We start from the raw sequence: 27679 nt of genomic DNA, 5'->3' as shown, positions 1-27679 counted from the left end.
CATCCCACTCTCCAGAAATATTCCCCAGTGTTCCCCATGCTCATCACAACCATGTCCCCCCTGCCCTCCCCCCCACCCCCAGAGAAACCATACCTTTATCCACTAGAGAGGATACAGGGTATCTCAAGGTTATAGGAATATAATATTTTAAGGGGTGTTGGTTCTAGTTGTGTTGGTCTAAGGACATAGGCAGACCCAAAGAACCTTGTCTGCCTATAATATAAGGCACTTGTGGGAAGTTGTTGTCCTTGTAAAGAAGGAATGAATATTATGGAGGCCTCTGTAGAGACCGGGAGGATTGCAAGAGACCCCACAATAGGACTAAGATTTATACAAGCAGTCTTGCTCACATGAAGAGGAAACACAAAAAGAAGAGAGTCCAGGAGTGCATCCACATGCCAAGAAACCGAAGTGGCCTCTCCGAGAGCCATTTTGCCTATTTTACTGACCCACGAGATCCTAGTGCTGTCTAAACATCCTGCATTGGTAGGGAAGCCCTGACATTAGTGTTCCTTCAGGGACAAAATACATTTTGGTTGATACCTAGGGTCAGCAGGCCAGGTCTTCACCTTGTGTACACCAGTGTAACATTCTGGTAGCATGGTCATCCTACTTTATAGGAGCACTTCCAGTGCGGAGGACACTCTCCTCACCCTGACCCAAAGCCTCTGTTCTGTAGCTGAGTCTCTGCTACTGCTGGTGCAAGGAAGAATGAAGAAAAAATATACCAAAAGGAAACTTGGGCACAATGTAAGGGGAAAAAAAACAAAGGTTCAAAATAAAGTCAATGAGCAGGGCTGTTTGTGGAGAACCGCCATCAAGAATGCTCTCCCATGAAAGGCAAAAGGTCACTGTACAAAGCAGAGCTGAAAGAACCAACTATACCACTTTTAAGTACTGGAACAGCAGCTTTTCAAAGTTGTTAAATTTATTCAAATTAACCCCCTAAAAGTCACTGGGAGGTTTAGAGCTATATCTGGTGGTAGGGGGGGAAAGGAAGGAGCCTCCTCGCTTTCAGACAGAGGAGTAGTTTCATTTAGCTCTGGTCTTTTAGCCTATGATGATGCCGCCTTCTGAACTGATTATTTCTGGACCTGTGCTGAGACAATGTGTTGAGAAATGGATAATTTTTCCTAGCATAGTCCAAGTCTTGTATTTCAAGCTTTGTATTTGCAAATACCATTAGCCGACAATGCCTGCTCCCATATGGTCTCCCTATGTAGTTAAGAACCTAAATATGCCCTAAGATTTTTCACACTCCCTCTACTCCAAAGAAAGTGATCTTGTACATTTCAATAACATTAAATTTTGCTTCCAATGGCAGAAAAAAAACCAGTACTATTGTCTATCTTTTCATTATGAATAAGTTATTTCTAAAGCATACTTTCAATAATTTTTCTTAAAAAAAAACATTAAAATATAGACACCGTAAACCTGTTTATCTTTCTCCAAGCAAACCTCCTACAGCATCTCTGAAATGCCTTTTCTTTATTACTAGTGTTATAAAAGATATATGGGGGAAATGCTCATTTTCAGGTTCTATCACATCTGCAGATGAAAAGGAAAAGATTTTGTATACTACTTAATAAATATAAAACATTTCCTCAGATACAGCTAAATAAACCCAAGGATAAAAATACTTAAACTTCTTTGTGAAGATTTATTTTGCTATTGACACAGTCTATATCTTACTAAAGTTGCTAGAAAAAACAAATAAACATGTCTTCAGATAGTATGGTGGAATTTCAGAATAGTCAATTTAAAAGAGAAAAATAAATCCGTCTGTGAACAGACAAAGAATACTGGTTTAATACATTTCCTACTTATCCTTTATATTAAAACTTGGATTTGGAAAGTAATATGTGTTTGCACTTTGTTAACAGCAGATGCACAGTTCTGTAGGTTTTTCTGCTAAACAATCTGACAAATATAGGCCCTGCCAATATTTATGCACATGAGTAGGTGTGCAAGGTCATTCCAATGAGCTTGCATTTGCAGATTCAAGCCATAAAGAGCAGTTTTGACTCCATTCCGTCTTTGTGTTATTAAAATTACAATTTCGCTTGTAATGTTGGTTTTTACTTATCTTTTAAATATGGCTCTTTAAATTTTACAGCTATTTTGCATTAAGTACCTAGTTTCTGGCATCTGACTAATTAAAAAAAACACAGTCTGGGCTTAGTCCCTTGTTATATATGGAATTATATACCTAATTTAGTTTTTTAATAGATTCTTATTACCTAGTTCTGAAGACATCTTGTGAAATAGGAGTTTATTCTATTGGTCATTACTGTTGTCACACACTTCACACAGACAAATCACAGATACAGAATCTAATAACACTTAACCCATTCTGACCCTTCTTTCTATGCAATTCTATATTCTTTGTTTTCTGCTTTGAAAATATACCTGCTGCTGCTTTTTCTAGTAAGCAGCTTGGCAAGGTAACATCTTAATCTTATAGCGTCAGTGGCCCCTTGAGCTCACAAAAGTCTATTAAAGCAAATTACATGAAAACATCCTCGTCAGGCTTTCAACTTTATAGCTTAAGAGGATCAGTATATTCCAGTTTCTTTTTGGATTTAAGCACCACAGGGCACTCCAGATCCTAATGCTGTCATGACATGTCAGTTTTTTGTCCATTAACAAGGATTGTCCATTGTCCACGGACCAAGGATAACAGGGAATTACAGGAGGAAATAAAGGTGTGCTCCTTCATCTCTTCTTTGTCTATATAAAATGGATTGTAATAAAAAAAGACACTTCAGCATGTACTTGAACCATCCTTTAATAAAGATTATATGAGGCACGTCCCAATTTAGGGGTTATTTCTATGAACGGATCAGCCCATTTCCAACATAACTTTTTATAAAGAAGAAAGATGTAACACAGCTTCATGTGGCACATGCCATATGGAGCTGCTAATATTAAACATTAATATTTAATTTCAGAGTGAAAATTTCAGAAAATTCAACCTCTAGCATGACAAAACTCATTCATAAACTCCCCATTTACTGTTCAAAGGAATTTCCACTGCAAAACAAAGAACAGATATGGCTAAAAGATGCTCAGTCACTTACTGGCCACAGCAAACTTGAGACACAGAGAGAGAAATACACATCACTGTGCTGAAACCCAAAATACAAAAGTAAATATTTCTATTCTGAAAGGTTATCAACCAACAAAGCACAAAGGGCACGTTAACTGAACACAGATCCTAGTTAGTTGGTCCACACTTCTCAAATGGCAAGAAAGCGCATGTTTATACTGCAGAGCTGCTGCCACCCATCCCTTTGCCAGCACAACTGTGGGGGATGAATCCCCTAATGGAGATGCAGTACATGTCTGTAGAAAAGATTTTTTTGCCAGTGTCATTGGATTACCTCCACACATAACAGTAGCTAACCCAATAAAAGCCTTCTGTTGGCATAGTTACCATATTTACTTGAAACCAAGACAAGGTTTTTTTCCTCCAGTCAGTTTGAGGGGTGAGGAGCCTCATCTTAGATTCGAGCACCAGCTGGGGCAAATGGCTGCTGCAGTCCCGGCTGTGGGGTGGGGGTGAAGCCAGAGTTGAGATGCCGTCTGCCCCAGGCCAGGGTGGCTTGCCTGCATGGAAAGGGGCATGCATTATCAGGAGCACAGGGAAAACCATGCAGCTGGATGAGAGTATGAGGGAGACCTGCAGACAAGCCTAGGTAGACTGTGCAGGGGGGAAAAGGGGGATCCCATAATTTTCAAAGTATAGAATCTAAATATTGGGGGGGGGGGGGGGGGTCATCTTAAAATTTGAAGTCATCTTGGATTCTTGTAAATACAGTATGTCCATGTCAATGGATTGGCCATCATAGCAAGCGAGCACAGTCCATGAGAGGTGGTTTCTACCCCTTAGTTGGCACACCTCTGCTGGCCAAACTTCAGAGTGTAGACAGGGCCTAAGCAAATAAAGTACTGTAAGACAGAAACATGGCAGCTACACTGTACATGGCAGCTACACTGACTGGGACTGTCAGTCTAATAGCCTTATGAAGGCCTGGAGATCAACTTGTTCAGCAACAGGAAAACTCCAGATGTACAAAAGTGTCTGTTAACAACGCACATAACCATTTGTTCATATTCCTATACGCTGTTACATTTCTTCAATTTTCTTCTTAAAAATACGGTTTAAAAATGCAGTCCTAGGAAGTGTAAAGGCTGTTTAGGACTGGTTAGCCACGAGTCTGAAAAAGCCTGAAATATTTTCCAACATATCGTCGGCGGTCCCTCGAAGTCACGGATGACCTCCGTCAGGCTTGATGGGTCCTCAGGTGACTGAGGAGCCCAATTCTGGATGCACATGTTCTTTGGCAATGAGGGCATGTTGTTGTGTGGGGAAGTGGGATTCGCAGGCCTGGGTTGGTCTTCTTCTCCTTCCACTGCCGCCGCCGTTCCACCTTGGTATCGAGTCATTGGGCCTCAAAGTGGCATATGCCTTGGTGGATCAGTTGGCACTAAGTTGAACCCCAGCCGTTGGTGTTGATGCCTCGTTGGTGTTTATGTGCTTTTCCAACATAAACACTTCACTGAATGAATAAAACTGCATAACCTGAAATGCTATCTGTGCAAGCAGGTGGCATATACTGATCTGAAGACAATTATGCACATTTATTTACTATTTAATTACTATAATGCAGTTAGCAAACAAACAGGTTAAGCATTTCACCAGATGCCTAATAAATAAACCCAAACATTCTAAATTATGTTTCAATTACTTAATTAAAACTGTATTAGAGGCAAAAATGAACAATCTTACAAATCCAGTAACCCTAATTTAAACTGAAGACTCACAAAAGTAAAATCTTGCATGATTCTGCTGTATATTCTCAATAACTTCATGACAGCATAATTTCTGCACTACAGCCACCTACCTACAAACTACGGCGGTAACTATGGCAGTGAATTGCAAACAGGCAAAATAACACAGAGAGAGGAGGCAGGCGAAGAGAAGGAAGAACAATCATGGAGCTTTAAGAGCAATGATCAACCTTTTATTCCCCTTCATATAAAACAGCAGTTTTCGACCTATGGTCTGATGACCCCTGTGAGGTGGTCACAGATTATGTCTAAGAAGCCCAGAAAGATAACTACGATCCACCAAAAGTATGCGAATACCCACACTTACACTTCAGTGGAGTCCACACCTCCGTTAGAAATTTCCAAAGGGGTCTGCACTCCACTCAGACAAAATTGTTTAGGGGTCCTCAAATAAAAAAAGGTTGAAAACCACTGATATAAAAGCACCATAGCTTCTTTTGAATAAGCAAGACCTTTTATTTGCAAGAAAAAAACCTGGCACATCATTTAAGTGCTAGATGAAAAAAGTCACCCAAAATGTGGAACGAGGATCATCCTATAATCTCTCCTGGGTTTCCATCTCTGCAAAAAAGAGAGCTTTTACTCCTGGGTGAAAAAGCATGCATGGGGAATTCTAAGCCAAATGCTATAATCTAGTCACAGCTGTTTGGTCCACTAAAGGCTCTTTCACAGTACTAAACAGGTTTGTTATAGAGTATCAAATAGGTAAGGAAAGCATCAATATGAGCTCCTATTGGATTTTTTCTTTAAGAGCAAAATACCACTAAAGTTATATCATCCCATCCATCTGATTTCTTTTTTAATTGTTCAATTGCAATTAACATCTAAAGCAAAGTACTTTCCGAAGTCTCCAAGTGATGTAAACAACAAAGGACTGAGAGCTGTCACTATCACAGATGGATCTCAAACCTCGCTAATAGTGTAGCCAACAACCGCTATGCATCTCATTTTGTATATTTGATGTTGATTCGTTTTAAAGTTTGATAGGCAAGAGTTTGATGGACTAAAGTTTATGTCTGGAAAATATTACTGTATATGTTAATTTGGTATTTCAATGGCCTTTTATCAAACCCACTAATTTTGCAGTTTTTTTTATTAACACAATTCATAAAACAAAGAGCAATTTTCACTTTGGCTTGAATTTATATGCTCATGAAGTCTCAATTTCAGATGGAGAAATCTATCTTTTAGACAGTGATATTAATAGTAAGGCCCAGCAAGACAAAATTGGATTACAGGCACGCTCATGGACTACAGCAGAGCAGAGCTGTGGGAAACTGATCACAGGGAAGGTCCTATGTTACATGGTCTTGAGAACAGAACTCGGGGCACACTGGAGATGATGTTTAGCCTGAAACTATGAATGACAGTCAGTGGACATCATAGGACATCAGTGGACATCATACTTTAACATATTAGAGATCTTAACTAGACAGCAACAAGATGCTAATCTTTTAATAATTTTTCTCTGCCCTTGTTCCTATGACTCCTGGTCCGCTGCTCTCCTTAATGCCAAATGGTTGAAGATTATGTGGAGGTAATGGGTTTAAGACGATTGATTGCTACTTCTTACCTATTCTCAGTGCTGCACAATATATGGCCAGAGCTTTGACAAACTCCAAAAGAAATCCCATCTAGTCTTCTGTTAGGAAAAGGGTGGGCTAAAATGTAGAAACGTGAAGCATGCAGAAGAACTTAGGGGGAGCTTCTCAACTACATCCCACAGGGATGTTGAGAACCCCATTCCCTACAAAAGAAGAGGAGCACATTAAAACAGTGGAGATGGAGAACACTCAGTGGGTCTAACCCAATTTGTTCTCTTCTGTACAAAGAAGGCCTGGACATAAATTAACTTTCCTTGATTAGTATTTGTTAGTGTTTCATTTGATCTGAAGTGAGAGCTATAAATAATGAAAGGCTTATCCAACAATAAGCTTCTTGGAAAGTGAACATCTTAGCATGCGCTATGGCAGTGGTTATCAACCGGGGGTACGCATACCCCTAAGGGTACTTAAAAAGGTCATAGGGGGTACACAGAGCGAGCTGAGCACAGCCTGAGGGGGGAACGCTGCCACCTGGCTACTCTGCTGGTGACGTCAACTGCCCCCAGCCTGCAGCTGTCCACATGCCCTGGGCAGCAGCTGTGTCCCCCAACAGACACTTCCCCGACACCTCACTGAGGGCTAAAGGTGCCCAGCAGGGTAGGAAGGGTCCTAGCAGCACCTGGAGAGCAAAAAGCAGCAGCAGCCCAGGCCCCTGTGGAGGTAAAGCTTGGAGCTGCTGGGCAGACATGGCAGAGCACCCCCCTGGGACCTCTGAGCCAGACACGTGGGGAGAGCTTGAGAGCCTAAGTTCCCTGACAGCCCCGCTCACAGGGGATCCCGATGGCAGCTGCAGCTGCGGTACCCATGGGGCTCCTGATGGGCTCCAGAGCTACTGTGGCTGTGTTGTAGATAGAGCCCCACCATTAGCCTACAGCTCCTGTCCCAGGCAGCTGCTCCACCTTTACCCAGTAAATGCCGAGGCCAGAGAAAAGCACCTATATACAGATGCAGATGGGCACAGGGTTTTGTGCAAGGCGCGTGAGCAACCCCATTGTCTGAGCTCCCTGTTCCACGCCCTGGCCGCACGGGGCTGCTCCAAGCCCACCACTACTTGGGGCTTGTGCCCAGCAGGGCAGCACGGCACTGCAAGGACAGACCTTCAGCTTCCCAGCTCCCCCAGGCCTGTGGGGGCGAGGGTGGAGGCAGGCAAGGGGGATACCATGAAGCTGGCTGCAACGTGGCCTCCTCCTGCCGAGGGCACAGTCACAGCTTACAGGTGAGGGGCCGGCTCCTGCCCCTCTGCAGTGCCCAGCCCTGCTCCAGCCAGATGGCCAGCCCTGTGCCTAGGGGCCCATATTTGAAGGCTAAGGGGGGTCCTGTATTTTGGAGGCTAAGGGGAGGGGGGCTAACTTGCTTCAGGACCCGACAAGAAGAAGATGAAGCCTTTTTATTTATGCCCCAGGCTTATCCCCTCCTGGGAGGACTGCTTGATGTGCTTGGATCATGCAAACACACCCTGCTCATGGGGGCACAGGACCAAGCAGGCTTCATAGCATCCTTTAAAAAAAATAAAATAAAAAATTGGGGGGGGAGGGGGGGGAGATTAAAAAAAACGTATTTCTAGTTTTTCTTCTGCCATTAAGCATGCGCCAAGAGCTGAGGCCAAGAGCAGGCTGCCTGCAGCAGAGCCCCACTGTTGCCCACCCGCTACTGAACACCCCTTTGGGGAGAAGGGATCAAGAGCCCCAGCACCAATCCTGACCTATCTCCCCCTGCACAGAGGCGCAGGCTTTCAGGCAGTGAGGACTGCATGGCGGGGCCTGGGTTAATAAGTAGTTCACACAAGCGAGATAGGAGGGAGGGGAGGCTGCATCTCCTGCACCATGCAGCAGTGGCTTAGATGGCCTGGGCCCGCCCAGCAGTGCCATCACTGCAGCTGACACACAGGGCGCAGCTGTACCAGGACTCATGGATACATGATGGCAGGGATGTGGCTCCGCAGCACGCAACATCTGTGCCTAGCACCACTGCAGACCAAAGAACCGTTAGGTGTAGCTGCCTGCACGTGAAGCCCTCTCACCTCCCCGCGGGGTTTCTTCCAAGGCATAGCAACTTCCCCACCTCAGCCACCTTCACAGCCTGGCAGTGCCCGCTGCCTTCCCACTTCACCCTGCAGTTATGTTAATTAGCCCATTCTCCCTCACACTGCCAGGATTCACAACTAAAGGAGAAAACAACTCACTGGGAGCATCTACACGTTCATTAATGTACATCTACAAGTTCACTAGTGATGCTTACTGCGCATTAAGTTAATATTGCTGCACAGTAGGATATTAGCACAGTTTTTGCTGTGACACTCTACTGCGCAGTGTTATTAGGCTAATGTGCAATAAGCATCTTATGTAGACATGCCCTCTTTGAAGCATGATGACTGTACCTTGCTCACTACCTTAAAACTCCACCACATTTAACCTCTTAAAAACACTGGAATTACACTTGGAGCTTGACTTTTCCATCTTTAAATAATATATACGATACCTACAACTTTAGTCTATCGTATTTTCAGAAATGTTAATAGGTTCTACTGGCAGATCTATATTAAGATACTTGTTGTAGCTACGTAGTTTACCTGTTTCCCTATCTCCTCTTCATGTCATTTCTTATCCTCCCTGTCAACTCCAGTACCACAATCAGCAGTCTTTTTGGCTGAGATCCAGAGTGACCCAGTTCGGGTCAGAGGTGGGCAGGTAAGTGGGTGCTAGGACCCAGCTGCACCATCACCTCTCCCACTGCAGCACAGGAAAGCAAGAGCTGCCAAAGGTCAAAGCCCCACACCCACAGGCTGGAAACAAATAGCTTCACAAGCCAAATCCAGCCCACGGGCTGCAGGTTGCCCACCTCTGCTCCAGAATGTTACAGCACCAGGTGCAGTGGAGATAGCAGGTTAAGAACAAAAGGAGTCAGGACACCATTGTAAAGTTCCTCAATCTAAGTCACTGCAACGACAGACAGAACTGTCATGACCTCAATACAATACTGTACCTTTAAAACATCTCGCCTCCAAAAGGCAAAAATACCCATGTTTGTGACAAAAGTAATGCATCTTGCAACACAGTTATGCAGAATTTCCTCTACTGCTTGAGAGACACCACCACCTTGCTAAGCACTTAATCATCTTGAAGCACTTTACAGACTGTCCATATACAACACACCTCTAATGATAGGTAGCTATGATCCCAGTTTTAAAAGGCAGTGAAACCAGTTTGAGTGATTTGGTCAAAGTTACAGAGGAAGAATGTACCAGAGCTCATTATTCCTAATTCCAAAAGCTGGACTTCAACTGTATCTCTCCAGCAGCCTGGCTTAATTGATGTCTTTATCTTTATTTTTCTCTTGCTTCAAACTGACCCACTTTTGGGTCAAAGACAATGGTCATAGAATGGAAATAACCATCACTGTATTTCTCTCTCCATCTCTCTCTTCAGCACGTTTAAAAGGCACCTATCGTTTTGTTAAGTGTCAAGTTCTTTCAAGCACCTCTTGTACCAAAATACCTCCCCCTCCTAGGGGTGCAAGGAAAGTGAAGGATATTCTAATTAAACCAATTAAATTTAAAATCATGAAATGTAATCATAACTAAAAGTACAAATGCAAAACATGATTTAAAAGTAGCATTTATATCAAGGTTTCTTCCTTGCCAATTTAACTTATTTCCCTATAGGAAAACTAATTCTTACTGGTTGGCAGCCATTAAGACATGTTGACTTGCAAGTAAATATAGCTTTTACACTAAATCAGGTACTTCTCTCTTTGCTAACCAAGATGAATTATGTATGTACATTTAAGCAATTATGTGGCTTAACATGCCATTTATTCAGATACTTAATTTTTACATTTTATCATGAGAGAAGATGGTGAATGACACTTTTGATTTAGAATATTTTTTTATCATGATGATTCATTTTTTACTCATAATTTGTGTCAAGCTGTTTTTGGATGGAAATCTGAATTCAATTAAGCATGCAAAAATCAGCATTTTAAAATATTTAATTAGCAAAATAAAACTATATTAAAACTTTTGTATACATGCAGTATATCTATCAAAATAAGTTTTGAATTTAAATCTGATTCATAAGGAAATGGAATCATCCATAGTTAGCAAAGTGAACTGATTAGTTACCATATCCTTCAAAATCTTACAATTAGTAGATCTCAGCCTCTCACACCTAGTTTTCATCTTCCAATCCATGAATACAAACAAACTTTTCTAATTTTAACTGTGTTTTTAAACTTTAAATAACCTATTCATTGAACTTAACTAACTTGAATAAATGAAATGGAAAAGAAAAATTTTCACAGAACCTCCCAAAGATATGTCAGCCATCAAACACAGATTTATTACTTCAGACTAAGGTTCCAGACATGTGACCAATGGACTTCCCCCATCTCAGTAGTTTAAATTAATATTAGTTTCAAATAGCACGTTTTGTTGCTGATATTTTAAGGAAAGTCAATGTATATATTTTAACGTATTATAGGAAGTTTAGTCCTTAATAAAGGCTGTCAAATTGATTTAACAATATATTTGAAATTATTATTTAAAGAGGACTTTTAATTTAAAAAAAACAACAACCCAATAATTCTTATCCTAACACCCCTACCCCCGATACCTTCCCCCACCCCAAAAAACAAACTGGTGGCTGTGCTACTTCAAGGAGCTCCTTTTTAAAAGGAAATGGAATACAACAGATTCACCAACCAGAAAATGTTGGTGAAATGTATAAACTATATTATAACAGTATTACCAGGTGGACAGACCCTTTAAAAGCTCCTGTGCTCCTTAACTGACTCCCTTGGATATGAGGTTTCCAGTAAAAGGGAGAGACCTTCAGGCTGGAAACAGTCTTTGGAGAGCAACACGCTGTGCCATGACGTATCATGGTACAGCTGATTTACTTCGCAGACATCTGCAAACATCATTAGGGCTGGTGTCCCGCAGGGTTGGGTCCCTGCCACTCCCACAGTTTCAGGGGCCTAATTCTGTGGAAAGGCAGACTTGGGGCATGCATCTGCAAGTAGGGAAAACCTGCTCCACATTTTCAGACTGCACCCCAACCTGGATCACAGCAGTGAGAAACATACACTGGGGGAACTCCTATAGGGGAGTTCAGTGTAACCTGCTGTCATGGCCCAAGTATAGACATATGTCTGCAAGTGGGGAACCCCTGCTTGCAGACACGTGCTCCATGCTGGGATGAGATACCTGGGGCCACTGCCTTGCAGGACTGGGCCCTGCTTCCACTGTAAGCGAATAGATGGTGGCCACAAGAAGGCAGCATAAATTATGACTAAGGTCATTGCCATTGTAACATTTAGGCATTTCTGTAACAACAAAGGGTTAAGATGTCTGTTCACTCAAGTTTTTGTCTCCATAAGAATTTTTAGTGTCACAGATTCAACATCTGTTTGCAGCCCTACTGAGACTCATGTAGGACAGCCAGGCTCATAGAGGATGCGTGAATGTCCCCTTTGGGGAATAGAAAAGTTCTCCCACCAAAGTACAGCAGGAAGCAGAGTCTCTTGTGGGCTGAGCTAGGTAACAGACCTAGAGACAGAGTCCGAGATAGGCAGTTAAAAAGGCCTAGAGACAAACTGAGGAAGTAGTCCAGAGAGACAAATCAAGTAGGTGATCCCTTCCTTAGCTGTTTGCTATGGGTCTCTGTGCAAAAAACAAGAATAGGAGGCTGAGCCTGGGTTCCCCTAAAAAGTCTCTGTCAAAAGTGATGTAAAAATTCCCTGCCACAAAGTACAAAACAGGTTTTATCCTGGAGTCAGTTTAAAGTCTTAGTGTCAGGTTGCTAGCCCATTGTTCTGACAGGAGAGTAGACATTCAACATCAGACCAATTGCCATATTTAGGGTCAGAAAAGAATTTTACCAATGGTATGGTATGGCATGAACTGGTACGGACTGTGGGAGCTTCTTACTTCCTCTGTACCTGCAGCAGGTCAGAGTGTTAGGTTTATGTTGTGTCAGGGTTAAGGGTAGACTTATGTAGAGTTTAAATTATGGTTGTATGGAATGGTTTGGATAGAGATAACTGTGCCTCAGGGGGTTGAAGTAGATGGCCTATGGAGGTTTCTTCCCGCCCTATTTCTCTGACTATAACTATTACTTGGCTAGATGGCTCAAGTCATTCAGAACTAAAATCTGTCTATCCATGAGTGGATGACTCAAGCATCTGGAGCTGGAAGTGTGGAAACTGAGGCACAAAGGTATCAAATACCAGTATGGCCTGGTCACAGTTGCCCACAAGAAAGCTCAAATTTATTACCTTACCCAGAACCATTCCAGCATGGGGTACTGATAAATGACAGAGAAAGAATAAACCTGAAGATGAAATTGTGAAGTACTGCTCTGTTGGACTACACATACTTAAGGCTATCTTTTACATATTACTCGAAATAAAGAGATATGAAGTTAATCAGTCTGCAGTAGTTTGACATGGTGTATCCCTGTGATAATTATAGTTAAAGGAGTTTCTAGGGCAGGGGCAGGCAAAATGCAGCCCGTGGGCCACATGTGGCCCGCCAGGCTATTCTATCTGGCCCGCGGGGCCCCTAAAAAAATTAGAAAATTAATATTTATCTGCCCCTGGTTACCTGTCATGCAGCCCTCGATGGCTTGCCAAAACTCAGTAAGCGGCCCTCTGCCCAAAATAACTGCCCACCCCTATTCTAGGGGATGCAACTATAAGATCACCTAATGAATCCAAATTAACCTATACCTATTTACATGTAGGAACACTGACATCTCTTTATGATTCAGTTAGATTATACTTCCTTCTCCTACTCCCCAAATTGAAGGAGATTTTAAACTCAAATTGGACGATCACTGGCCATGGGATATGAAAAAAAACTCAGAACCCTTGGGCCATATCCTTGGTAGGAGTGTCCCAGCAGCCAGCTTCTCACGTGGTAACTGCCCCTGAATAATCAAGGCCTCCCAACTTTTAGAAGTTTTGGGGCTGGCAAATTTAGTCCTCTGGCTATAAAGCATCCTGTCAGGTTTTCAAATACAGCAGGCAGACCAGAGAATTACAAGTAGAGAGAGATTAATTTGATCCTGCCCCCATTGAAATAAATAGCAAAACTCACATCAATAGTGCAGAACCAAACCATCAATAAAAAGCTGGAAGAAACCAAGAGAGGAGAAAAAAAGACAACTAATTTAAAAACAAATGTGGGGGCAAAGCCAGGAAAAGAAATAACGCTACATATTACATCAAACTTGTAAAAAAATGAGAGAGAAAGAAAAGACTGAATAGAAAGTTGAGTAACTATTAAATTCCTTGTTCCTCCACAGACTTCCTGTGAACCTTTGGCTAAGTTAGTCGGACTCAGATCAACAGAAATATTTAGGCACCTAAATATCTTCAAGGCTTTGAGCTTAATCTGTCTGTATCTCAGTTCCTATTCTGTAAAAAGAGGGAAGACAGTACTTTCCCACTTCATACAGGTCATCTTAGGAGTTTGGATACTACTGGAATAGAGGTTAATAGTACCTTAGACCCATATCATACCCAACTATTTCATTCCTGTAAAACTGCAAAAGATATTGGATAATTTTTTCAAGTGCTGATAACAAATCCAGTTTCAAAAAGATGAGTTTGTCTTTGAATATTTGTGGGAGGGCACTGGTAGCTTCCCACTACAATGTTAGCTATGAAGAGATTTGCATTTCAACGTAACGACTACTAGTTATTCCAATTAATCTTCCATTTTATTCTTATTCCTTCTATTACTACTATTAGAACCTGCACCCATATCTATAAGCAAATTACACTTAAGTGTTTACACTGCTGCAGCCACTGGGGGACCTGCTTGGCTCCAGCAGCTCCTCCTCTCGTCCCTGCTGCAATGCTCACTCTGGTCAGCAGGTAGGGAAGCTGCCAGCTGGGTGGAAGCACAAGCATGGGGCTGGTGGAAGCATGGAGCCCAAGATCTGAACGCAGCGGGGTGGTAGGAGCATGGAGCTCAGGCGGACCGGGGGAGGGGTGCTGCGGCAGGCAGCAGCAAGAATCCTCCATATGCACAGCCATGATGAATCCTACCATGATGCACAGCCCCTGCTTCTGGTGGCAGCAGCAACAGCAGGCAGTGGGTCCTCGGGGTGCTCGTAGCCTGCGCAGGAACAGCAGCCTGGTGGTGCATGGCTCCAGCAAGTTCTGGGAACTGCATGTGGCAGCAAGGAGCAGAGCCAAACCAGACCACCTCTATCACGCGGGGCTCATGTGCAGCTCCTGGGACTCGCACACCACTGCAAAGGAGCTCCATATGATGGCGCCGGCTGCCTTCCCTGCTCCCTGCCACCACATGCAGCCCCCAGAACTTCCCAGAAGTGGTGCTCCCTGATACCCAGCAGAGTCCCACAAGCTGCACATGGCAGCAAGGAGCAGGGCCAGGCTGCTGGCTCCATTGTGCGGGGCTTCTCACTGGGAAATGAAAGACAGCTTGACAAATGGAAGAAAAGCAGGAGAAAGCTCAGGGTAGTGGTACGAAATAGGGGAAATAGCTGGCAGCATTGCTCAGGAGAGAAAAAGATTAATTACACTTAAGTGAGAAAAGGATGAAGAAAAGAAAACCTATTGTAATGGGTGTCCGTTCTACCTCCTGCAAGAGCTTGGGGTTGGTAGGGAGGGGAGGAGCCTGGTATTTTTAAGGGGAGCTGGACCCGGATCAACTACTGAGCTGAGGCTGGTCAAGAGATTATAAAAGTCAGTAACTAGCTCAGTGGTGAAAAGGCTGCCAGGAAGTCGATTAGTTCAAGAGGACAAGGAATGAGCTTTATAAAGCAGGTTGTTTCCTATGAGAGATCCCAGAGCAGGGACATTCGCAACCAAGTGGATAGTAAAATGGGAAGAGACAAGCTCCTGCTGAAGGACTCCTGGTCAAAAGAAGTTAGGTTTATATACAGAATTTATGCTGAAATGTCTCATGAAGAAATAAAAGCTGAAACCCTGAAAAAAGAGCCTGAGTAAGCATTTAGACATAGCATCAAACCTTCCAGGGCTGGTGAAGCAGGGTAGTAGTCTACACCAGTGTTTCTGAACCCATCGGTCATGTCTCAAAAGTGAGTTGCAAGAATATATGAAAGGGTCGTGAACAAACTTTAAAAATGGATTATTGAACTTTAAAAATGGATTCTCCATTAAAGGAGAAAACAAGTGGGAAACTGTGGCTTTTCCCCAGCTAGCTGTAGGAGTTCCAGCCTGCAAGGAGCTGTTCCCCCCCCCCTCCACACACCCCCTGTCCTGCCCCAAAGACCCACCCCCATGCCCTACATATTGGGGGGCTGGGGGTGAGGGGCACTGGATTGGGACTGGCCAGCAATGTTTACAAATGGGTCCTGGTATAAAAAAGGCTGAGAACTACTGGTCTACACCACAGGATCACACTCACCTCTGTAAGAAAACATTCAAAGTAGTACACTGGACATACAAGAGGGAAAAATCCACAATCCCAGTTCTAGCAAAGCTGCTTTCAAGAGAGCATCACACAGAAAGGAAGTTAAAAATATTCAAAGTAAAATCAACAGCAATTTTTAATTAGAATTCCAAGGAGACATTAAATCATTTGACGTGAGAAACGACATGTCCATACAACCTGCTAAGCAAGATAATCCTGTCTCAATAAATTAGACATTTTTAATTTGTGTTGGGAGTAGAGGAGTGTATGTCATTAGAAAAATAAAGCACAGTGAACAGTTAAGCACAATACAGATTAAATGCTGAAAGAGAAAAGTTAAGATGGCAATGATTCATCTTGTATTACTCATGGGAAGATTCAATGAGAAAATGGTATATGATCAGGTATTTTCCAAAGTGTCCGTAAACTGCAAGGTAGATCTCTCAGGAAAGAGAAAAAGTGTCATTCTCTGCATGAGACACTTCCTAAAAACACATTATTTTGGCTGATACTGCAATAAGTTAGCATAACTGCAGGGAAAAAAAAACCCAAAATAACTATCAGCAATTTGCTCTCAAGAGAGAAACTTCAGATTTTAATCAGCATTTGAAGGATAACATGTATGGATTGCATTTTGTTCATAGATTCATAGACGTTAGGGTCGGAAGGGACCTCAATAGATCATCGAGTCTGACCCCCTGCACAGGCAGGAAAGAGTGCTGGGTTTAGATGACCCCAGCTAGATACCTATCCAACCTCCTCTTGAAGACCCCCAGGGTAGGGAAGAGCACCACCTCCCTTGGGAGCCCATTCCAGACCTTGGCCACTCGAACTGTGAAGTTCTTCCTAATGTCCAATCTAAATCTGCTCTCTGCTAGCTTGTGGCCATTATTTCTTGTAACCCACGGGGGCGCCTTGGTGAGTAAAGCCTCACCAATTCCCTTCTGTGCCCCCATGATGAACTTACAGGCAGCCACAAGGTCGCCTCTCAACCTTCTCTTGCGGGAGCTGAAGAGGTCCAGGTGCCCCAGTCTCTCCTCATAGGGCTTGGCCTGCAAGCCCTTAACCATACGAGTGGACCTTCTCTGGACCCTCTCCAGGTTATCCACATCCCTCTTGAAGTGTGGCGCCCAAAACTGCATGCAGTATTCCAACTGTGGTCTGACCAGTGTCCGATAGAGGGGAAGTATCACCTCCTTGGATCTGTTTGTCATGCATCTGCTGATGCACGATAAAGTGCCATTAGCTTTTCTGATGGCTTCGTCACACTGACGACTCATGTTCATCTTGGAGTCCACTAGGACTCCAAGATCCCTTTCCGCTTCCGTGCCACCAAGCAGTGATTGGTTGTGATTGTACAGGACCTGGAAATATGGAGTCCTGGTCCATCGCTGGAGCTTACCACAATACAAAAATAAAATGGCAATAGAAGGCAGTAAGAATTGATCAAGGCCCCAATTCAGCAAAGTACTTGTAAATGTGCTCAAATGCCAACGAATTCAGTTGGATTTATGAATGTGTTGTTGAGCCTTGCTAAATCTGGTTTAAATGGTAACATCCAGATGAAGCATTTAACTGCAAAATGCTGAAAGTATATTTCAAGATTTTAAATTATTTCCTCTGATGTTATACAAGAGGTTAAGTAACTACCACATTAAACAAAGCACTTTTCTAGTTTAGGAAGAAAGCCAGTGTGCTGTGTCATTTTCAGACTTCCTAGTGATGTTGGTTTAGCAAGGGAGCAATTGTTTAAGGGCAATTTCAAAACTTAAATCAACATCATAATGCAGTGGCGCTCAATTTTTTTGCCCAACGGGCCAAATGGGAAGTGCCCAGCCTGTCCATGAGCCAGATCCAGCCAGTGGCCCTGATTCAAGGGCAGTGCTCTGGCCCACAGGTAGAGCACACCTGGCATAACGGAATGGCTTGTTTGGAACTGGACTCATCATTAAGGATATTAACATTTAGATAATATCACACACAAGCACTGTACACATCTGCCCAATTAATATAATCTACAAACATGGCATAATCAGTTAAGCACACAAGTGACTTAATGCACAAGCTGTTCCCTTGAATTCAATGCTATCATACTGTGCGTGTATAAAACAATGCATAAACTTCAGTGTTTGCAAAAGGCTTTGGGCAGGGAAAAGTACAGTCCCTTACCATACTACCTAGGTTCAGGTGCAAGCATTCATTGATGCCACTGCACAACGGAGCATGAAAAGTTACTCAGAGAAAGATATTTTAGTGTAAAGAAGAGAGACTTGTATAGTATTTTTTGTTCAATCTGAATTGAGTCAGCACCACAGTTCTAAAGCTGAAATATTAATCATTTTATAAGAGGTCGAACAAAAGGTCTTCTGCTGTCAGTTCAAGAACATTCACAATGCAGGAAGTGTCTCCAACATGCAGTAGGCTTCCGGATACCAGTGAACAAATTTCTAGGAGTTGAATTCATCATGGGAACACACAACTCCTACATCTCCTCGTGACCCCCCCCCCCCCCCGAACATACACACACAATGCTCAGAGAATACAGTGTGTTAACATTTCCCTGTAGAAAAAAACCCATGAATAATAAAAATAAAGTTTCTAGTGCTCTGTTTACCAGCTGAGTCAGAGCGAAGCTGGTACAATCATTGCTAGTTTTATTCTAGCTGAGGAGATTGTCCTTCAGGAAAATTTCAACCATACAGGAGGAAAAGGCAAGGGACACGTGAAATGTGCCAGTTCCTGATTAATTTTAATCCAACAGTGACCTTATACAAGGCTGTCCAACTGGCAGCCCACGGGCTACATGAGATCCCCAAGGGTTTAATTTGCAGCCTCCATGCTCCTGGTCTGGGCACCACTCCCCCCCCCCATCATTCCAGTTGCTGCTGCAACCACTGAAGTCTGCAGGGACCCCTCCTTCATCCAGCTTTTGCTTCCTGTCCCAATCCCAAGGTGGCAGGGTGGCATGCCAAGGTTGACAGGTCTGCAGCCATAGGACTCGGGGGAAAGGGAGGCAGACAACTAAGGACTTCATGCAGCATGGGAGCACCAGCATGGTGCAGCATGGGGGCACCCATTGCACAGGATGGCAGGAGATGGGAGGTGGGGGGTACAGGACAGTGTGCAGAGGTGCTGAGACTGTGTAGTGGGGGTACCCAGAGCTCCATGCAGCAGGGAGGGCAGGCCCATGTAGAGCTATACATAGGGATCTACCTAAGTCATGGCAAGTGAGAGGAAGTTTAGTGAGCCGCTCGCACCACACAGAGCTGATTTTGCATCTTGCTAGTGGCAACCCTACCCTTCACTGCTGACTGGCTGGGGGGAAGGGACAAAGCGGCCCTGCCCCTCACCACTGACTGGCTGGGAGGGCTGTCCATCGTTTGGCCCCACCCCTCGCCACTGACTGGCAGAGAGGGGTGGGGCCACACAACAGGCAGCCCTCTCAGCCAATCAGTGGCAAGAGACAGGGGGAAGGGTGATGCACCCCTTTGCACCAGCAACTCTCCCCTGTCCCCCCAGTAGGCATTAAGCAACCATGAGGACTACTGGTTCCCAATGGGAAGCCAGCATTTTATTTTTAGTAATTTTTTTATTTTACAGGCAATGCCCAATTTCAGTTTATGTAAAATTCACAAAACTGTAAATTAAGTAGGTCCCTAGCTATACAACATAGCACATGGCGCATGTGGCATGCAGCCTAAGGGGCATGCAGCTGATGCAGCGAGTGGCTGGGGGGGGAGAGCTGCAGCCTCTGGGCCACTTAGAAGTTGGACCACCCTGACCAAGTAGATAAGGGTGAGCAAAATATGGCTGGATCCAGGCAATTTCATTCAGCCCATGGGCACTCCCCAATGAATTGTACCCTGCTCAGCCCACACACTTTACTCCCACTTTCCTGCATGGGAAGACCCCCTCCCCAGCCCTGACCAGCACACCCAGCTTCTGCGTGGGGCCACTGCTGCAGCTACCGAGGGACCTGTTTGGCTTCCTTGGCCTCCAACAGCTTCTCTTGTCTGTGCTGCAGCACTCGCTCAGGGCAGCAGGTAGGAAACCTGGGAAGGAGCGCAGAGCATAGGGCTGGGAGTGGCAGGAGCAGGGAGACTGAAGCCTGCACCCAGCAGGGTGGCAGAAGCACAGAGCTCAGGTGGACAGGGTGTGGGTGTGTGGGGGGCTTGAGGATGTGAGGGAGAGTGGGGGGGTGGATCCCCCATATGCCCCCCCAGGGGAAATAGCTAGCAGCATTGTTCAGGAGGGGAAAAGAATAATTAAAAAAAAAAATGACCCATTTTCTCTCCCTTCTTTAAGACTGTTTACTTCCAAATTGCCTTCTTAGTTTCTGCATTTATCTCCACAACTAGCAACATCATGACAGGAGTGCCAAGAAATGGTAAGAACTAAAAGACCTCCTCCTTTCATACACCCCTCGTTGACCATGGGAATTTTATCTGGATAAGGCAGTGTCACCATGTAAAAGCACTATTCCCCCACTTGAGTTATCTCCACCCCTGTTAGGAAAAAACAAACAAACCAGGACTCCATCAGCACTCAGCCCAAGGGACCCAACAAGGGACCGAACTTTATGACTATGTGTCAAAAGCCAGTAAGCAAAGCTGTTGTTATCCCCTTCTTAAGAATTTATCTTCCTTCTTTTAAAGAAAGCTGACAATAGACTTCTTTCTTTCACCACTTCACTCACTGATCAGCAGGGATCCGGGTCTTCCATTTCCCATGGGAAAACAGAGAAAACCACGGATTCCCTTTTTAGAATCGGAGAAAACGCGGATTTCTCTTTTTAGCAGAGAAATCTGTGGATTCCCCACTTTTGCAAAGAGCTCTTGCAGGCTGGCACAGCTCCAGCCTGCAGGAGCCAATTGCAAAAAGGGTGGGAAACACCCAGCACTGCCGGTGTGGCTGTGTGCCTCCCGGCCACCACCACACTGCCGCCCGGCGGCTGGCCACACAGCTCTGGGCAGAGCTCCATGGCAGCAGCGGGAGGTTTTAGAGGCAGCAGCCGTCACCGCCATAACAGGCCTCCAGGTAAGCAGCAGCACCGCGTGCAAGCCCACGCCCACCCCAGCCCCCCGTGCCTCCAGCCCTCGCTGCTAGCTGCAGAGCTGGCCACGGAGCTGTGCTCTGGCCGCATACCAGCCTCCATGTCCCCCTCCCCCGGGCAGCCGGCCAGGCAGCACATGTGCGGCCTGCACATGGCGGGCACCACCACGCTGTGCCTCGCATCACTTGCCTGCAAAGCCCCCCACAGAGGGGCACCCCTGCCCTCACTCCCTGGCCCTGCTCCCAGCTGCGATGTGTAACCTGGGGCCAGCAGCACCCCCTGCTCCCTCAGCCCCCCAAACCATCTTCCCCAGCCCTGCCCCAGAGCCCCCAAGCCCCACTTACCTCTAGGATCTAGGGATGAAGGGCATGGCTCCGAGGTAGCAGTGCTTGCCCACAAAGCCCCCCCACCCTGCGTGCAGGTGCCACCGCAGAGCTGTGCAGCTGGTTGCAGGGGATGCTGCTGAATGCAAACCCCCCCGTTTCACCCCCCGGCTGGGCGGCACATATGTGGCCTGCACACGGTGGTTGCCACCGCGCTGCTGCTGCCGCGCCCTGCACCACTTGCCCACAAAGCCATTCAGGTGGCTCTGGGATGGTAGCACAGGGCACAGTGGCAGTGGCAGCCTCCATGTGTGAACCTCCTGTCAGGCCAGCAAGCCAGCATGTGTGTGGCCCACAGAGTGGCACCCTTGCCCTCACCCCCCGGCCCTGCTCCTGGGAGTGGACACAGGAGCACAGTCCCCTGCTTCTTGAGCTACTCCCCCAGCACCTTCCCTTTCCCCCGCCCTGCCCCACCCCTTCCCCCACACACACTTACCTGCTGGGGTGGGTGTCAGTGTCTATGGGTCTGGGGGGCTGTTGCAAGGGACATCAGGAGGGCTGTTGAGGCTGTGGGGGGAGTGCGGGACACCAGCAGCACTGGGAGGGGCTGTGTGGGGCCTTTAATTTTTATCACGGATTTTGGGTTTTTAATCAGAGAATTTCCAATTTTTAATCAGAGAAAACCAGGATCCTTGCTGATCAGTTTGCTACTACAGAAGCCCATATCCCCTAAAACACAGCAACATCCTAGGAGGATCCATTTCAATCCATTTTTAAAGCAGCCTCCATCCACAGAAAACAATAAAAAAGAATCCTATCATCAACAACAGCTTTAATTGTTGTCACTTCAACCTGCTCTGACCAAAGCATTAATAACGTTTAAACTAGGTCTTCTAAAATGACTTATGCCAGCATAGCTGAAACAATGGCAACAACAAGAATCTTGTTGCCAAAATAGTCATTGCTCATTTTCATGCTACTGCCCTTGAATCAAGTCACTCTTCATATGCTCCCACCACATACTGTAGAGATATCCGTTTCCTCCCTACACAAGTGTGCATAAAAATGCACAATAAAGCAAGAAAGTTTTCTTTGAAGATGACTGAAAACTTGGTTTACCACAAACTTGCTTGTGTTATATAAGTGACAGGAGAGACCAATCACTCAATGCCTGTCAAGAATTTAAAAAACCATCATAAAGAAACCATTTACTTAGAGAGGTGGTCAATACTGGCTTTAAGTCTGTGAATCTATGAAACACACAAGTACCATACCATTTTGAACATCACATATTACACAGTCAGAAAGTAAGTTAAGGGTTTGGACAAACCAACTACTTGCTACAGGGTGAAACAGGTCTTTACCCCACATCAGTTGCCCCGCGGTAACTGCCCTTCCTTTCCCTGCAGTAAGTGGAGACAAAATGTTAGTTGCTCTTTTATTCAGAGTTTAAGTACTATGGTTTAGCTTCTACTTAACACAAGGTAAGAGCATACACAAAGTAAATTTACTGCGCCTCAGTAGCTCTGTGCCCCATTCCCTTTCACCCCACTGTAAATTACTTGTACACCCATCCCTTAAGAAAATACTAATTAAGTCTTGGTTTAGATTAGAAGCTGGTATGGACTGAGATTTTTTTCAAAGTAACTAACAGAACTGGGTTTTCAACTCTCTTAGGCACTGATTAGGGATGTACCAATAAAGATTTTTCTGCCCAATACTGATGGCCGATTGTTAACCAGCCATATCTGCCAATACGCAGCCTGGCAGCTTGGAAAGCAGCATCTGGCTACTAAGTCTGTGGGGAGGAAGGGGCATGGGGGGTGTAGATTGGGGTCCCCACGGTAAGAGAGGGAATGGGGCTGGGACTCGGGAAGGGATAGAGGCAGGCACTCTTCAGGCAGGGCACGGCACAGCAGGGCAGAACCACAGGTGGCTCATCCAGGGGCTGTGGGAAGGGAGGTTCCCACCACTGCACACAGTCCCAAGGGAGGCATGGGGAACGTGTGCTCCAGCCCCCATCCCAGATTTGTGCACGGGGTGAGGGCGGGCTGCCTGCTACATGCTTGGGGCCGGGGGTGGTGCCAGCCTCTTCCCAGTGTGGGGGCTGGGCCGGGCCTGCACTTGGGACAGGCAGGGGCGGGACAGGCAGCACTGGGAAGGGGGCGGGGGGGGATACAGGGTGGGCTACAGCCATCCCAAAATTCACTGCAGCCCTCCCCAGCACTGCCACCACCACCCACCCCAAGCATAGCCCCATCCCAGCCCCCACACCGGGAAGAGCCCAGAGCAGCTCCCAGCCCACCCCACACACAAATCCGGGGGCATGAGCCCCCTATGCCTCTCCTGGGAGTGTGTGCAGCAGCAGGAGATGCCCGCCCCACCCTGGATGAACCACGAGCAGCTCCGCCCCACACCCTGCCCCACCTGGGCAGTGCCTCCTGCCACCCATGTCCCAGCCTCACTCCCTCCCTCACCATGGGAACCTCAATCTGTCCCCCCCCACCATACCCCTTCCCTCCCCCATGCTCCTTCCCCCCGCAGACTTACCAGCCGGACACTGCTGTCTAAGCTGCCGGGCTGCATTCCTGGCCGTATGCATGCTGCCTCTGCATACATGCATATGGTATGTATCAGTGACATTATCAGCCACATCAGCCAAAAAAAGCCAATGGTCAATTATGTCAGTTTTCCTTTTATCATTGCCAATACGATATGGACCTATCGATATATCGGCATACCTCTACTCTTGATAAATCTCACCCTAAATCTGTTCAGGGGGCAAGTCGTTACGGCCTTATTCTCACCAATTTAAAAAAGCCATTGTTTATTGAAAATATAAAGGAACATCAAAATGACAGCCCCTACACACAAGCTCAAAAAACTCTGCTTGGCATGTACAGGAAGGGAAGACATTTCTTTGAATCAAGAGGAGTGGCTAATAAAAGTATCTTCTACTAGCTAGGAGTGACAGTAATGCACTAACTGTCCCCATCATCTCCTCTCTCACAAATGCATTCTCGCCAATGAATGATCAATAGAAGCTTGTCATTGCTAACTCCTAAAAGCATCAACAAACAGAATACTAATTTAGCAATACTCCAAACCCTCTCCTTCATTCACTATCTACTACAAACAGATGGAGTAGTCTTCCAATTACATCAATGCTTGAGTGATGCCTAGGATTACGTGCTCCGCATATATGTATCACCCTAACATAGAGCATTACCAATATTATTTCAACTTATTCTTTGCCCAATGCTTGATAGACATGTAAAACAGACCCTAAGACTCACTGTATAGGCAACGTAAAGAGACAAAGGAAGCTGGAAGTAATATAACAAACAGTTCAGCCTATCCTATTTTCCATTCTGGTTCATTTTTTTAGCCTCTGCCTACATTCCTAATTTCAGTTTTGTGAATGTTTGAGCCACTGTTCAACTGTGCAATTCTTTAATGTGGCACTGCATTTCAAAGGCACTTCCCACCTAAGGTTCTTAAAATGCTCCATAAATGCTAACCTTAACAACCCTTACAGGAGGTAGGCAAAAGACACTATCCCATTACACAGCTGAGTAAAGGAAAGCAGAGGACTTACGGGTTGTCAAGGTCACAAAGAAAATTGGCGGCAGAACTACAAATAAAACCCAGGAGTCCCAACTCCCAACCAGATGTAACCATTAGATACTGCTTCATGAAAATGATTATAATACCAAATGCAACTCCTGGAGACAGACTAATACAATTTCAATAAAAAACAATAATCTCATCAGGATACTAATCCAGCAAGAATAGATAGCTTTAATGTATTTATATAGCAGCAACATCCTGAGGACCCCCACAATCAGGATTAAGGCCCCACTGCACTAAGCACTTAGCATACAAAAATTGTGCTTAGAGCATATACTAGTGTAATTATTGGGATACCTGAGATTATTGTGCAGACATTTGGGGTTTCCCCACACAAATCACACTGAAATTTGATCCAAAATGGACTCATGCATCTATCTATTAGCAAAGACTGAATGAGATCCCAAAATTCATTAGGATTTTGCAAATGAATCAAGTAGAAGTAAACCTCGAGGCCACTAAAATGAGACAAAAGCAGGGAAGAACCCACTTTAAAAGAAGAAAGGAAAATATATTTGGCTGTACAACAAAATCTTTTTTTTTTTTTAAACTGCACTAGGATCAAGATTTTAAGACCTGAGTACATGTCAAGTTGTTTTAAAATTATTTTGCTAAAAGAAAGCACATATATGTAGGAAATGTTAGTCAGGCAGTGAGGAAATGAAGCAATGATACCAAAACAGTCCAGCCCCATATACACAAAATTATAAAGAGATAATTTTAAATAAAGGCTTCATAATAGCCATGTTTGAATCCAAGAAAAAGAATTCAGACTCATGATCAGAGAGACAGGAAAGAAAAACACATCTAGGTCATAGCAGCAAATTCAACTGATAAACAGAGAACATACATTTCCAGAAGGGCCAATATAACCTTTCCACACACTACCAACATCACTCTCAGGTCTTCACTGGATTGAGATAGAGTCACATTCACTTTTATCCATACCACAGTCACTGCTGCAAATGGAGAAATAGATCTAAAGACACATTCTGGAACAATCGAAATGGAAAAATAGCTGAACGTTATCAGCAAACTGAAGACATATCAAGTCATTCCTCCACATGAGGGTGAGAATGTGTGACCTATGCCATACAAGTGGCAGCAGGACAAAAAAGCAACTACCTAAAATTACTTTCTGGAATCACTCAGAAAAAAACAACACCCATTTCCTTAGCTGCAGGCCCAAACAGGAGTAACTACAAGTACACAATCAATGGTCAGAGCTGTATTCACGGGAATTCCCAATCATTAGTGCAATCCTGTAATAAGAACTTAATCACTCTGATTCCTGTCTAGCTGCATTAAACTTCTATCACTGCTCAACATCTTGCCACATCCTCCTAATCTTAACCAAAAACGGAAGATTAGAAACAGACCTACTGCTGGGTTAGATTGTCAGAGTGAAGATGTTTCTTGTTCAAAGTTCAAATCTCCATTTCCTTACAAAAGCTTGCACCATGCTTTTTTTAAAGGCCCTGTTAGCCAATTCTACCAGAAAAGGTCTTAGTACTTCAATACAACTTGTAAGGGCACAAATCCAAAACAAAGACAAAGTTCTCCTGAACTTTAATAAGTAACACTGGCTCAATGACTCAAAGAAAAAATATTGTGCTCTACAACTAACTACAGCACTGGGCAACTTAGTTCGAATCTATTTTCACTACAAAATAACAATAAAATTTCTCAGAACAGGAAGTACTTGAATCAGCCCCTGAAAGAATAGCCTATATGAAGCAAGCAATGGATGAAGCAAGCACCTGTGAAATAATTTGAGATATTAACTGATGCTGTGGTGAAGGCAAAGAATCCCTTCTGTTGAAATCCTGCCCAATGAGGGCACCATACCTTAAAAATATTTACATTGTCACTGGTCATCATCAGCAGCCCAGGACTTCACCTGCACCATGCTAGCCATTCACTCTCTATATAAATAACAATTACAAAATACCACCAATACTTTTGCTACTGAAAACAAAAACTAACAACACCTCTCCAAATATGTTCTTATAAGAATTTTCAGCTAATCCTTCTCTCCCCCAGCTCCTCCCCTCCACACACCAATATCTTCACTAAGTTCTCTCTCATATCATTTCTTCAAAATAATGAGCATTTCTACCTAGAACTCTGCATTGGTAAGAAGATGTATGTTAAGTCAGATGCCAAGAAGTAAATATGTCAGGGCCTTTTACTGAAGTAGTCATTCTCACGGCATTAACGTTGTACCCAGACTATAGTTTCTACAAAAGGTACTTACTGCCCCCCTTTCCACCCTAGGTGGCATTCCTGGGAGCTGATCTCCCAAAATAAGACCCTTATGCTCTCTTGATTAATGACATGTTTTGGTGGTATAGTTTCCTAGGTTAAATATATGTTCTACAGAGATAATGGTGTGGCGGAGGGGAGGGAGGAATAAAGAGACAGAGAGAGAAATGTCTCAGTGCACTGGCAGAATTTGATAGACACATACAAAGACAGACCTCTGGAAGGCCTGCAGCCCGGAGGAAGAGAACCAAGTCACCCTGTTCTAAAATAATGATTTGCTTTTACTAGCAGCCTGTTGCTGAACCAAAATTTCATTTGTAAGATATGCAATGATTCTTGATCAGCGTGACCAATCATGATCCATAACCATAACAACTCTGGATGTAATCTTGGAGATTTCCCTCCCCAACTCTGATATTTCTCCCTTCCTCTTAAAAGAGCTGCTGAACAGGATTCCCAGCACGTGCCCGTAGAGTTAGTTTAATGCTATTCGTCTAATTTAGCAGGTTTCCCCATCATGTGGCTCCTCAAATACTGTGTTCAA

General features: G+C 44.5%; 1 protein-coding gene across 3 annotated transcripts in view; it reads right to left on the bottom strand.

Moving 5' to 3' along the window:
* Positions 1-27679, bottom strand: part of TULP4 (TUB like protein 4) — a 260862-nt gene that overhangs the window by 221860 nt on the left and 11323 nt on the right. The window contains exon 1 of one of the 3 annotated variants that reach the window (XM_019479758.2): positions 3437-3751. The exons of the other annotated variants lie outside the window; for them this stretch is intronic. The gene's annotated coding sequence lies outside the window, so the exon portion shown is untranslated. Of the gene's footprint in view, positions 1-3436; positions 3752-27679 lie in introns of those variants that run through there. 3 annotated transcript variants of the gene reach the window in all.

Source organism: Alligator mississippiensis, chromosome 1 (assembly GCF_030867095.1).
Source record: "Alligator mississippiensis isolate rAllMis1 chromosome 1, rAllMis1, whole genome shotgun sequence".
NCBI classification, from domain to species: domain Eukaryota; kingdom Metazoa; phylum Chordata; order Crocodylia; family Alligatoridae; genus Alligator; species Alligator mississippiensis.
Note: the sequence above shows the minus strand (reverse complement) of the source record. Positions and strands in the feature narration are given on the sequence as shown.